Raw genomic sequence first — 12,186 nt, 5'->3', positions numbered from 1 at the left:
GCCCTCTTTGTCATGGGTGGTGTTCTGGAGCCACACACACCTGGTGTGCTCTTTGATTAACCTTCCACTGAGTGAAGTGTATTTCTTCATCGGAGACCAAGACAGAACTAATCACGTCAGGAGATGAGAGATTTACTGTGTAGGCCTACAGCTCCCACAACACTATACGTAATATCTTTGTGCGTATTTAGCAAAGGACCTCCCGGTGATTATATCCTGTATCATTTAACACTGGATAATTGGCATTCTGTGGGAGGGACCTGGAAACAGTTAAGATGCCCTACATGCTGCTGACTGTGTATACTAACTTTTGTTTTGAAGTTAGGGCCCTAGCTGCACTCCCTAAACGAAAGTGATGGTTCTCGTTAGGGGAATGATATAGGTGCTCCCCATTATCAGGTCCTTTACGTGCTGCTCTGACCACCTCTGTATGGCTGGGGAGGGAAGATTATAACAGATGATGGCTTCTCTGTTCACCTCAGTGCTGCACTGATGAGCGGAGCCATACACTCTCAAATAAATACACAAACAGAAACAATTGCGCACACACAGGATCACACACACACACACACACACACACACACACACACACACACACACACACACACACACACACACACACACACACACACACACACACACACACACACACACACACACACACACACACACACACACACACACGTTCACATAATTACACAATGTCAAATGCACCTCAATGCCCATTAATAGCAATGACTAAAATGACTGTGTGGAGGACAGGGCCATTTCCCTGGAGTCAACGTTGACTTGTAGAGGGACAATACCCCACAAAGGGCAAAGACAATTGTGACAAATATAATCACTGGCTCGACAAAGTCAGAATGGAATTGTTTCAACACAAACCAATTTTAGCAATTTGTACCTTAATGGGAAGGGCAATCTCCCACGGAAAATATGTTTTCCAAATTGTCCTCCTACACAAATCTTCTTGATTAAAACGTGAGTTTCAGTTTTAGTGGGAGACAAGCTGATAATCAGAGAGCTGGGCATCTGCAGAGGAGGACCACTGCCCCCTGGTGCCTGGTGGAGGACAGAGGGTTTTATCCCATCAACTCCAGGCAAATCAGATGATGAACTACTCTTAAGCTTTGTTTGGACCTCTTCTTGCCTGGCGACTGTGCCCAGGAAGCTACTGTGGGGAACAACATTGTTCAGGATGTGGTAATTATGAGGAAGATCTCAACTATAGCTTTACAGCTGCACTAACAGCACAGGAGAAGCCTTGTCCGAGACAGAATGTTGCATAGGGCAAGAGCCTATCTCCTGTTTCTGTACCGTGAAGAAGCTTATTGTACAAGACAAGTACACTCCTTGTACAGGATGCTAGGAGGAAGAGGTCCAAGGCTGTTCGCAGCACAGGACAAGGAGGTGAAAAGGGACAAAGCCAACCTTGGTACCTGACATGGTCGGTGAAGAACGTCACGCTCAGAGTAGAACTTGTACTCTGGAACACTGGGCTGTCTGAACAGTCATTGATCACCAAGCTGCCCTCCGCCCCTGATACAGGCCAGAATCACCCTGTCCCTTTCCTTCTTTCCACACTAATCTACAGTCAGGACATAAATAGCACTGTCTAGACAACAGGAAGGCTAGGGGCCAAAGGCTGGAACACACACAGGACACTCACTACCTCCACCTTCTCTCGGGAATTGCAAAGGTCAATCCTGCAGACAGACCCAGCACAAGGTTAAAGGCCCACACCAGTAGAAGTCCACTTTTTCTAGCTGAAAGACAATGGCCAGAGCTTACATGATAAAACGATTTACGTCAATAAGTCATCGTTACAGTCCAAGTATGATATGTTTGGCTTGAAGTGACAAATCTGAACTGCCCACTTCGTGCAAATCCGTGTGAATGTGGTGTCTTTTCTTATGATATGACATACACATTATTTTTAGCCTACGTTTCATCAAAGATAGAACAATGAGACAGATATTTCACCGGATGTATAAATGTGATGCCGTTGCCGTTTCCACTCAGTACCAAATATGGTGAGAAGAGGAAGCCCAGTGGACGGCAGTGGGAGAAGATGGAGTGAGATGGATTTTGGCAGACATTCTGCTAATTTTCTCGTAAATTAAATATTTGATCTCCATACAGTTTTCTGTTTCCAAAACTAGAATCTGTAATAGAGTGGACCGCATTTTGCAGACTTTACCCATTTCCAAAGTTTCCAAAAACTGTGTTGTTTAGAAGGAGTGCAAGGGAGAATTTAGTTATTGCACAAGGGCGCTTCACAGAGTAGGTGTTCCCTAACGGAAATATGTAAATAAATACTAGAAAGCGCCAATAGGATCTCACTAACTTGTGCTTGGCAACTCCTTGCTTGTTCTGCCCACTATGAGTCATTTGCTCCCATTAGAAACGTCAAGCTCTGGTCTATCTTGGGTTAGTTATAAATATCTTTGGTTTCGTTTCAGGGCTGGGTTTTATTTGAATGTTACCAGCATGGCATTGTTTATTAACCAGAAACAGCTGCAAAGTTATTCCTATTTGTGACTAAGATGAACCAAACAGCCTTGTGTCCACTTGCCTCCTGAGCCATGGAGAATTTTTATTTATTTATCAAATCAAAATCAAATCACGTTTATTGGACACATACACATGTTTAGAAAATGTTATTGTGGGTGTAGCAAAATGCTTGTGTTTCTAGCTCCAACAGTGCAGTACTATCTAACAAGTAAGATCTAACAATTTCACAACAATACACACAAATCAAAGTAAAGGAATATTATTAAGAATATATAAATATTTGGACGAGCAATGTTGGAGCAGCATAGACTAAGATACAGTAGAATAGAATACAGCATATACAAATGAGATGAGTAACGCCAAATATGTAAATGTTTATTAAAATGACTAGTTTTCCATATTTACCAGAAATAAAAGAATAACACCAGAACATGTTCATAATCCATTGGATAATTTGTCAAGTTTGACTCATTTCTGAGCCAGGTTGTATTAATAATATGACAACTTTATAAGTGGTATATTTGCGTTTTACGATAGCATTTTGCAAACCTGCTCCAAGATGAATGGTTTTGACCACTAAAGTTTTGCTTAACTACAAGCTCCACTGCTTTGATTGGTGTAACGTTAGCTAAAAACCACACGTGTCTATCCAGATAATGAAAAGGCACCAGCAAAATAAACTCAAGGAACTTATGGAACGTGTTATTTGGGGTGTGCATGACCATGAGCAAAGTCATTGTAGCCTATCGTTTCACTTCCCCATGAGAACCATGAGCACAGTCTTCCTTGTTTTGCTCTTCCGCAGCCAAAGCCTGTCTGCAGCCTACCAAAGGTTGCACTGTGTTCATTGCAATGTAGAAAAACGCATATCAGCTATCTTCCAATAGTTATACATATTACTGGAGCGTAATCTTCTTTTTTTCAAACAATTTCTATGGGGGATTTGCGGCCGCAATGTATGGCCACAATTTATGGAAGATGACAAAACTTGAGATAACAATAGATGGAAAAGTCAAATACAGGCCAGTGGTTTCCATCTGTGGCAAAGTTAGTGTAGTAAAAAAACCCCAGCAACAACATAACATTAGCTAGCTAGATAAGGTTAGCAAGATAGCTAGCTAGCTAGATAAGTAGCAACGGTCATTTCAATTGGTAAAATGTTTTTAAAACATTTTTTATAATCCATCAGATATTGACTGAATTAAAGCACCAAATATTTTACTGGCACAGACAAATAATGAACGGAGTTCAGGGATTTGTTTTGTGTGTGGGAATTCAGGTATTCAATTTGTCAAATGTATTTATTTATTTTTAGAATGCACTCACATTACATTTCTATTTTAGTCGTTTAGCAGACACTTATATACATTTTCTTATTGTATCAGGTATTTTTTTATACAGTACGTGGTGTTAAAATAAATAATAACATGTGCCTAATTTCCGTAAATACACGGGTGTATTTGCATATATGAAATCCTTAACATAAATGGGTGGAACAGGGCTTCAACCACCAAACACTTGCTCTGTCTACCTTACCAGCACTCACCTGTGCAGTTTAGACTGCCTCATTAATTACTGTTGTTGTCACGTTCTCTTGCATAATTCTACAGATATGTCAATAGCAGGATACCCTCAAATTAAAAATCAACACGCTTGGCTTTAAATTTCACCCATCTAAACATACTTTACATTGTTTGCGAGATCACACATAATATCACTATAATCCGAGTGTTCATTTTCAGGAGTTGCTTTCATTTCAGCACATCTAATTTGCAAACATTTCAACTGTACTAAATAATACCTTTTTCAATTATTGTCCTTCTTTTGATGTCAATTTCCTGATGAAGCTTTAGCATTCTTATAGATCAGATCTGATAGAAGTAAGCAAGGAAGCAATGTACAGTGCAGACACCAAATTTATGGCGAGTCGAACTGAATAGAAGTTAAGAGCTTTGCTTGACATACCAATTGTTTCATACAACCGCTCTCAACACGCAGCAGAGAGGCAGAACGACATAGAGAGGAGCGGCTACATCTATGAGCCTCCAACCCAACTCCATCCCTGGGCCCGGCTCCATGAGGGGGCAAAAGGTGGTCTTAGCCCCCTCAGTTGTAACTGTTTTATGTCCCTATATAAAAATAGCCAAAAAGTTCAAATGTTTGAGTGACAGCTTGGCGCAAAATCTATATCTAAGCTGCACTTAGTCGGCACAATGGACAGAGCGTGCCACGGTGTGCGTAGGGGGGCTATGGAAAGCCATAAAAAGTGGGATAAAATGCTTCACATCTGTGGTATGCTAAGTGAATAATGTGATACGCCTCCGCCTGTAATATTTGATTTTTTATGAGGGGGGGGGTTAAGTTTACCATTGAAGGTGCTTCATTCAACTCTGCTTCACACCCCTCCACTACAGAGTTTAGGTAGCTTCTTAGCCTACTTAGCTAGCTGGAACCAACTAATCTGCCACTGCCACAAGGAATATCAGAAATTGGCTTCGCCAAAGGAGAAGGGGACATCTGGCTGGTTGTTGTTAAAAGTTGTGACAGCATTTTGAAGTTCCTCTTTGACACAGAACACACGCCTTTCGTACAACACAGAAGTAAGACTCGAGGCCACAGGGCTGCTGAAGGCGGTGATGGACCCCGGCTTTAAGTTTACAGTCACCATGGTGCACAGAATCATCTCAATCCTCCAAACACATTTCTCCAGTCAAAAGCAACGTATCTTTACACTGGAGTCAACGTGGTCCACAGTGCATTGGAGTGCATCAAGAAGCTGAGGTGTGACATCGAGTCATAGAAAAGCCAAGAAGATCATCAAGGACCTCAGCCACCCGAGCCACGGCCCGTTCACCCCGTTACTATGTAAAAGGCGAGGACCGTACAGGTGCATCAAAGCTGGGACCGAGACACTGAAAAACAGCTTCTATCTCCAGGCCATCAGACTGTTAAATAGTCACCACTAGCCGGCCTCCGCCCAGTACCCTGCCCTGAACGTAGTCACTGTTACTAGCCGACTACCACCCGGTACTCTACCCTGCACACTAGAGACTGCGAACTGCCCTATGTACATAGTCATTGAACACTGGTCACTTTAACAATGTTTACATATTGTTTTACACACCTCATATGTACTACTGCTGTACATTAGAACGAGGCCGGGATATAAATATATTTGTAAAGTACCAGTCAAAGGTTTGGACACACCAAGTCATTCCAGGGTTTTTCTATATTTTTAGTATTTTCTACATGACATTTATTTATATCCTGGCCTCTGACATTGCTCGTTCTAATGTTGCTTAATTTCGCTGCACCTGCTGTAACGTGTATATAACAAAATATGTGTACACAATTTCTCGTTAACAAACTATAGTTTTGGCAAGTCGGTTAGGACATCTACTTTGTTCATGACAAGTACTTTTTCCAACATCTGTTTACAGACAGAATATTTCACTGTATCACAATTCCAATGGGTCAGAAGTTTACATACACTAAGTTGACTGTGCCTGTAAACAGCTTGGAAAATTCCAGAAAATGATGTCATGGCTTTAGAAGCTTCTGATAGGCTAATTTACATAATTTGAGTCAATTGGAGGTGTACCTGTTGATGTATTTCAAGTCCTACCATCAAACTCAGTGCCTCTTTGCTTGACATCATGGGAAAATCTAAAGAAATCAGCCCAAAAAAATGTGGACCTCCACAAGTCTGGTTCATCCTTGGGAGCAATTTCCAAACGCCTGAAGGTACCACGCCTGAAGGTACCACGGTACCAAATATAAACACCATGGGACCACGCAGCCGTCATACCGCTCAGAAAGGAGACATGTTCCGTCTCCTAGAAATGAACGTACTTTGGTGAGAGAAGTGCAAATCAATCCCAGAACAACAACAAAGGACCTTGTGAAGATGGTGAAGGAAACAGGTACAAAAGTATCTATATTCACAGTAAAATGAGTCCTATATCAATATAACCTGAAAGGCCGCTCAGCAAGGAAGAAGCCACTGCTCCAAAACCGCCATAAAAAAGCCAGACTACGGTTTGCAACTGCACATGGGGACAAAGATTGTACGTTTTGGAGAAATGTCCTCTGGTCTGACGAAACAAAAATAGAACTGTTTGGCCATAATAACCATCATTATGTTTAGAGGAAAAAGGGGGAGGCTTGCAAGCAAAAGAGCACCATCCCAACCGTGAAGCACGGGGGTGGCAGCATCATGGTGTGGGGGTGCTTTGCTGCAGGAGGGACTGGTGCACTTCACAAAATAGATGGCATCATGAGGGAGGAAAATTATGTGGATATATTGAAGCAACATCTCAAGACATCAGTCAGGAAGTTAAAGCTTGGTCGCAAATGTGTCTTCCAAATGGACAATGACCCCAAGCATACTTCCAAAGTTGTGACAAAATGGCTAAAGGACAACAAAGTCAAGGTATTGGAGTGGCCATCACAAAGCCGTGACCTCAATCCTATAGAAAATTTGTGGGCAGAGCTGAAAAAGCGTGTACGAGCAAGGAGGCCTACAAACCTGACTAAGTTACACCAGCTCTATCAGGAGGAATGGGCCAAAATTCACCTTATTGTGGGAACCTTGTGGAAGGCTACCTGAAATGTTAAACAATTTAAAGGCAATGCCACCAAATACTAATTGAGCGTATGTAAACTTCTGACCCACTGGGAATATGATGAAAGAAATAAAAGCTGAAATAAATCATTCTCTCTATTTCACATTCTTAAATAAAGTGGTGATCCTAACTGGCCTAAGACAGGGAATTTTTACTAGGATTAAATGTCAGGAATTGTGAAAAACTGAGTTTAAATGTATTTGGCTAAAGTGTATGTAAACTTCCGACTTCAACTGTAATTCCAATGCAAGAACCCAAATGACACCCCTGGGCATAACGACATATCAGTATGTTTCATCATAGAAATGGATACATTCTATTATGGTCTTCGTGGTTGTAAGTGGAACTGTACATATTGGAAACGTGTTTATATTAGGCTGTCATTGCTTAATTGAAGTGTATTGTGCCATTTCAAAACGTGTTGCTGAACTCATGAGCACCTTGATTTTTCATTTTCGAAGCGGACCTATAGGCCTATTTAATTGGCATGACAGCTGTGCATGGCTGCATCTCACTGTAGTAGGCTATAGGCTGTTTTGGATCTCCATTCGCCTTTTGTTTACTGCGTTTGTTTACTGTTAATGTAACTAGCCTAAATATAGATTGTGTCGTACCTTTATCAATCAGATTGGTACCGCTGTTTTGTTCTGTTTGCATTCATTCGGTCGCATTTCTCAGTTGTGTTGGTATTCTAAGCTGTTTTTGTTCATGCATGAATATCTAGGCTACTACTTACCGCATTTAGTTTACATTATTTTGGTAAGACAGCTGTGTGTACAGCTGCATTCTCATAGGCTGTTTGTAATAGGTGAATTGCCTTATCTTGTAGTCTATATTCTTTACCAAAACAACCTTGCTCAGGGCGCAGTCCATTGTGCTGATACATTGCAGCTGAGATAGGCTACAGATTTCACGCCAACCTGTCACTTCAAAAGCACTTAATCAATGGTCTCAGATTCTCGGTATTTAAACTTTATGTTAAGTAGAATTCAATATAATTCCAATGCAAGAACTCCTAAAAAAATGTGGCCTCATCACGATTTCAACTGCCCCCTTAAAGGATCCTGGACTTCCTGATGGGACTCCCCCAGGTGGTAAGGGTAGGTAACAACACATCTGCCACGCTGATCCTCAACACGTGGGCCCCTCAAGGGTGCATTCTCAGTCCCCTTCTGTACTTCCTGTTCACCCATGACTGCACGGCCAAGCATGACTCCAACACCATCATTAAGTTTGCCGACGACACAACAGTGGTAGGCCTGATCACCGACAATGATGAGACAGCCTATATGGAGTAGGTCAGACACCTGGCAGTGTGGTGCCAGATTAACAACCTCTCCCTCAACGAGATCAAGACAAAGGAGATGATCGTGGACTACAGGAAAAGGAGGGCTGAGCACACCCTCATTCTCATCAACGTGGCTGTAGTAGAGCAGGTTGAGAGCTTCAAGTTCCTTGGTGTCCACATCACCAACAAACTATCATGGTCCAAACACATCAAGACAGTTGTGAAGAAGGCATAACAACACCTATTCCCCCTCAGGAGACTGAAAAGATTTGGCATGGGTCCTCAGATCTCAAAAAGTTCTACAGCTGCACCATAAAGAGCATCCTGACCGGTTGCATCACCGCCTGGTATGGCAAAAGCTCGGCCTCCGACCGCAAAGAACTACAGGCTTCCTTCTTTTAACTCTGTCAATTACGTTAGTATTGTGGAGTATTTGGAACCATCCTCAGTTTTCTCTTATCACAGCCAATAAACTCTGTTTTAATGTCACTGTTGGCCTCATGGTGAAATCCCTGAGTGGTTTCCTTCCTCTCCGACAACTGAGTTAGGAAGGATGCCTGTATCTTTGCAGAGACTGGTTGTATTGATACAACATCCAAAGTGTGATTAATAACTTCACCATGCTCAAAGGGATATTCAATACCTGCTTTTTTTTTTACCCATCTACCAATAGGTGCCCTTCTTTGCGAGGCATTTGAAAACCTCCCTGGTCTTTGTGATTTGAATTTCACTGCTCGACTGAGGGACCTTACAGATCACAGAATGAATCCATGCAACTTATTATGTGACTTGTTAAGAACATTTTGACTCCCTATCTTATTTAGGCTTGCCATAACAAAGAGTTTTGAATACTTATTGACTCAATCAAGCCATTTCAGCTTTTAAGTTCATTAATTTAAAACAATTTCTCTCTCTCAAAAAAAAATCCACTTTTGAGGTATGAGGTATTGTGAGCAGGCCAGTGAAAATAAATCTCAATTTAATCCATTTTAAATTCAGGCTGTAACGCAACAACAAGTAAGTCAAGCGGTGTGACTAGTTTCTGAAGACACTGTGTCTATCTCAGTTAGTTTGTATCCTTCACATCGACTCGGTACTGGTACCCTTTATATATAGCCGAGTTTTCATTACTCATTGTGCATCTATTGTTATTTGTATTTTTATTATGTGTTTTACTTTCAATTATTTATTTCTTGTATTTCTCTCTGCATTGTTGGGAAGGGCCCGTAAGTAAGCATTTCACTGTTAGTCCACACCTGTAGTTTACCAAGCATGTGAAAAAAATACAATTTGATTTTGATATGACTTTATTCTAGCGCTGGGTCTGTCCATCCATTCTTCAGTCGGGAGTTACACGTGTGTGTCAGGGCAGCAGCAACACAGGTAGTCTACACTCTAGCTAACCACCATCTACTAAAATATCTACACAAGCCATTGGCCAGACAGCCATTTATCATGAGTTAGATTATTATGGATATTAAATAATGAAGTTATTATTTAAGAGCATTATAGATAAATCACAATCAATGAAAATAACAAAACAATGTAGCCATATAAGGCTGGTATATGTGATTTTCCCTCCATTTCCCAACATAACTCAGAGAGACAAAGTTAAACTTTGTGATGTATAATTCATTTTTGTGTGTAATTTTCAGGGAATCATTTCCAGCCAACTCAACTGGGATGTGAACTTTTACTCTTCGTTCTGATCAATTCTCTGTGAACTCCATCCTTTGAATGTGCTGCTTAACATGCCGGTAGCCACCAACACAGGGAATAGTGAGGCGCTGGACAAAGGCAGACTCAATGCTCCAACATTGTTTTGAGAATACTGATTGGAATATGTTCAAAGATTCATGCACCCCGGACTCATCAATCAACATTGAGGAATATACATAGTCAGTCATAGGCATCATTAGGAAATGTGTTGATGATGTACCCACAATCCCGACATACCCCAACCAAAAACTCTGGATGAGCGGAGATATTCGTACAATGCCGAGAGCCCATACTGCAGCATTCGATGTCAGCAGAACGAACCCTGATGACTCGGTGGCGCGTGACACATACAAGGCAAGCAGGTACAAGCTCTGCAAATCTATTAGGGCCGCGAAAAGACAAATACAGACTCAAACTTGAATTGATGTTCGACAACTCAGAGAAAACTCTCAAAATAGAGAATAGTCAAAAAGCTGCCGGCCGAGATGGCATCCCTGGCTCTGTCCTCAGAGTGTGTGCTGACAAGCTGGCAGGCATCTTGTCGGACCTGTCCCTGTCCCAGGCTGTAGTCCCCACCTGCATTAAGGAGACTACTATCGTCACAGTGTCCAAGAAAAACAAGGCGACATGCCCAAATTACTATCATCCCAACGCGCTCACCTCAGTCATCATGAAGTGCTTCGAGAAGCTTGTCATGGCCCACATCAAGGCCAGCATGCCAGGCACACTGGACACACTCCAATTTGCCTACGGCTCCAACAGATCCACAGAAGATGCCGTTTCCATCTCTATTCACACGGGTGTAACACATCTGGACAAGAGAAACACCTGCAGTACCAGTCAAAAGTTTGGACACACCTACTCATTCAAGGGTTTTTCTTTATTTTTACTATAGAAGAATAATAGTGACGACATAACTATGAAATAACACATATTGAATAATGTAGTAACCAAAAACATGTCAAGCAAAACAAAATATATTTTATTTTTGAGATTCTTCAAAGTAGCCACCCTTCGCCTTGATGACAGCTTTGCACACTCTCGGCATTCTCTCAACCAGAATCATGAGGTAGTCATCTGGAATGCGTTTGAGCCAATCAGTCGTGTTGTGACAAGGTAGGGGTGGTATACAGAAGAAGGCCCTATTTGGTAAAGGACCAAGTCCATATTATGGAGATGGTCCAAGAACAGCTCAAATAAGCAAAGAGAAATGACAGTCCATCATTACTTTAAGACATGAAGGTCAGTCAATCCGACAATCAGTCTGCTGCAGAGGATAAAATAAATGCTCCACAGAGTTCAAGTAACAGACACATCTCAACATCAACTGTTCAGAGGAGACTGTATGAATCAGGGCTTCATGGACTACTAAAGGACACCAATAATAAGAAGAGACTTACTTGGGCCAAGAAACACGAGCAATGGACATTAAACCGATAGAAATCTGTCCTTTGGTCTCAGATTTGTGGTTCCAACCATTGTGTCTTTGTGAGATGCAGAGTAGGTGAACAGGATGATCTCCACGTATGTGGTTCCCACTGTGAAGCATGGAGGAGGAGGTGTGATGGTGCTTTGCTGGTGACACTGTCTGTGATTTACTTCAACCAGCATGGCTACCACAGCATTCTGCAGCGATATGACATCCTGTCTGGTTTACCCTTAGTGGGACTATCATTTGTTTTTCTACAGGACAATGACCCAACACACCTCCAGGCTGTGTAAGGGCTATTTGACCAAGAAGGAGAGTGATGGAGTGCTGCATCAGATGACCTGGCCTCCACAATCACCCGACCTCAACCCAATTGAGATGGTTTGGGATGAGTTGGACCGCAGAGTGAAGTAAAAGCAGCCAACAAGTGCTCAGCATATTTTGGAACTCCTTCAAGACTGTTGGAAAAGCATTCCAGGTGAAGCTGATTGAGAGAATGCCAAGAATGCGCAAAGCTGTCCTCAATGCAAAGGGTGGCTACTTTAACCTGTTAGGGCTAGGGGGCAGTATTGACACGGCTGGATAAAAAACGTACCCGATTTAATCTGGTT

This window comes from Salmo salar, chromosome 13, assembly GCF_965601325.2.
Source record: "Salmo salar chromosome 13, fSalSal1, whole genome shotgun sequence".
Taxonomy (NCBI): domain Eukaryota; kingdom Metazoa; phylum Chordata; class Actinopteri; order Salmoniformes; family Salmonidae; genus Salmo; species Salmo salar.
Note: the sequence above shows the minus strand (reverse complement) of the source record.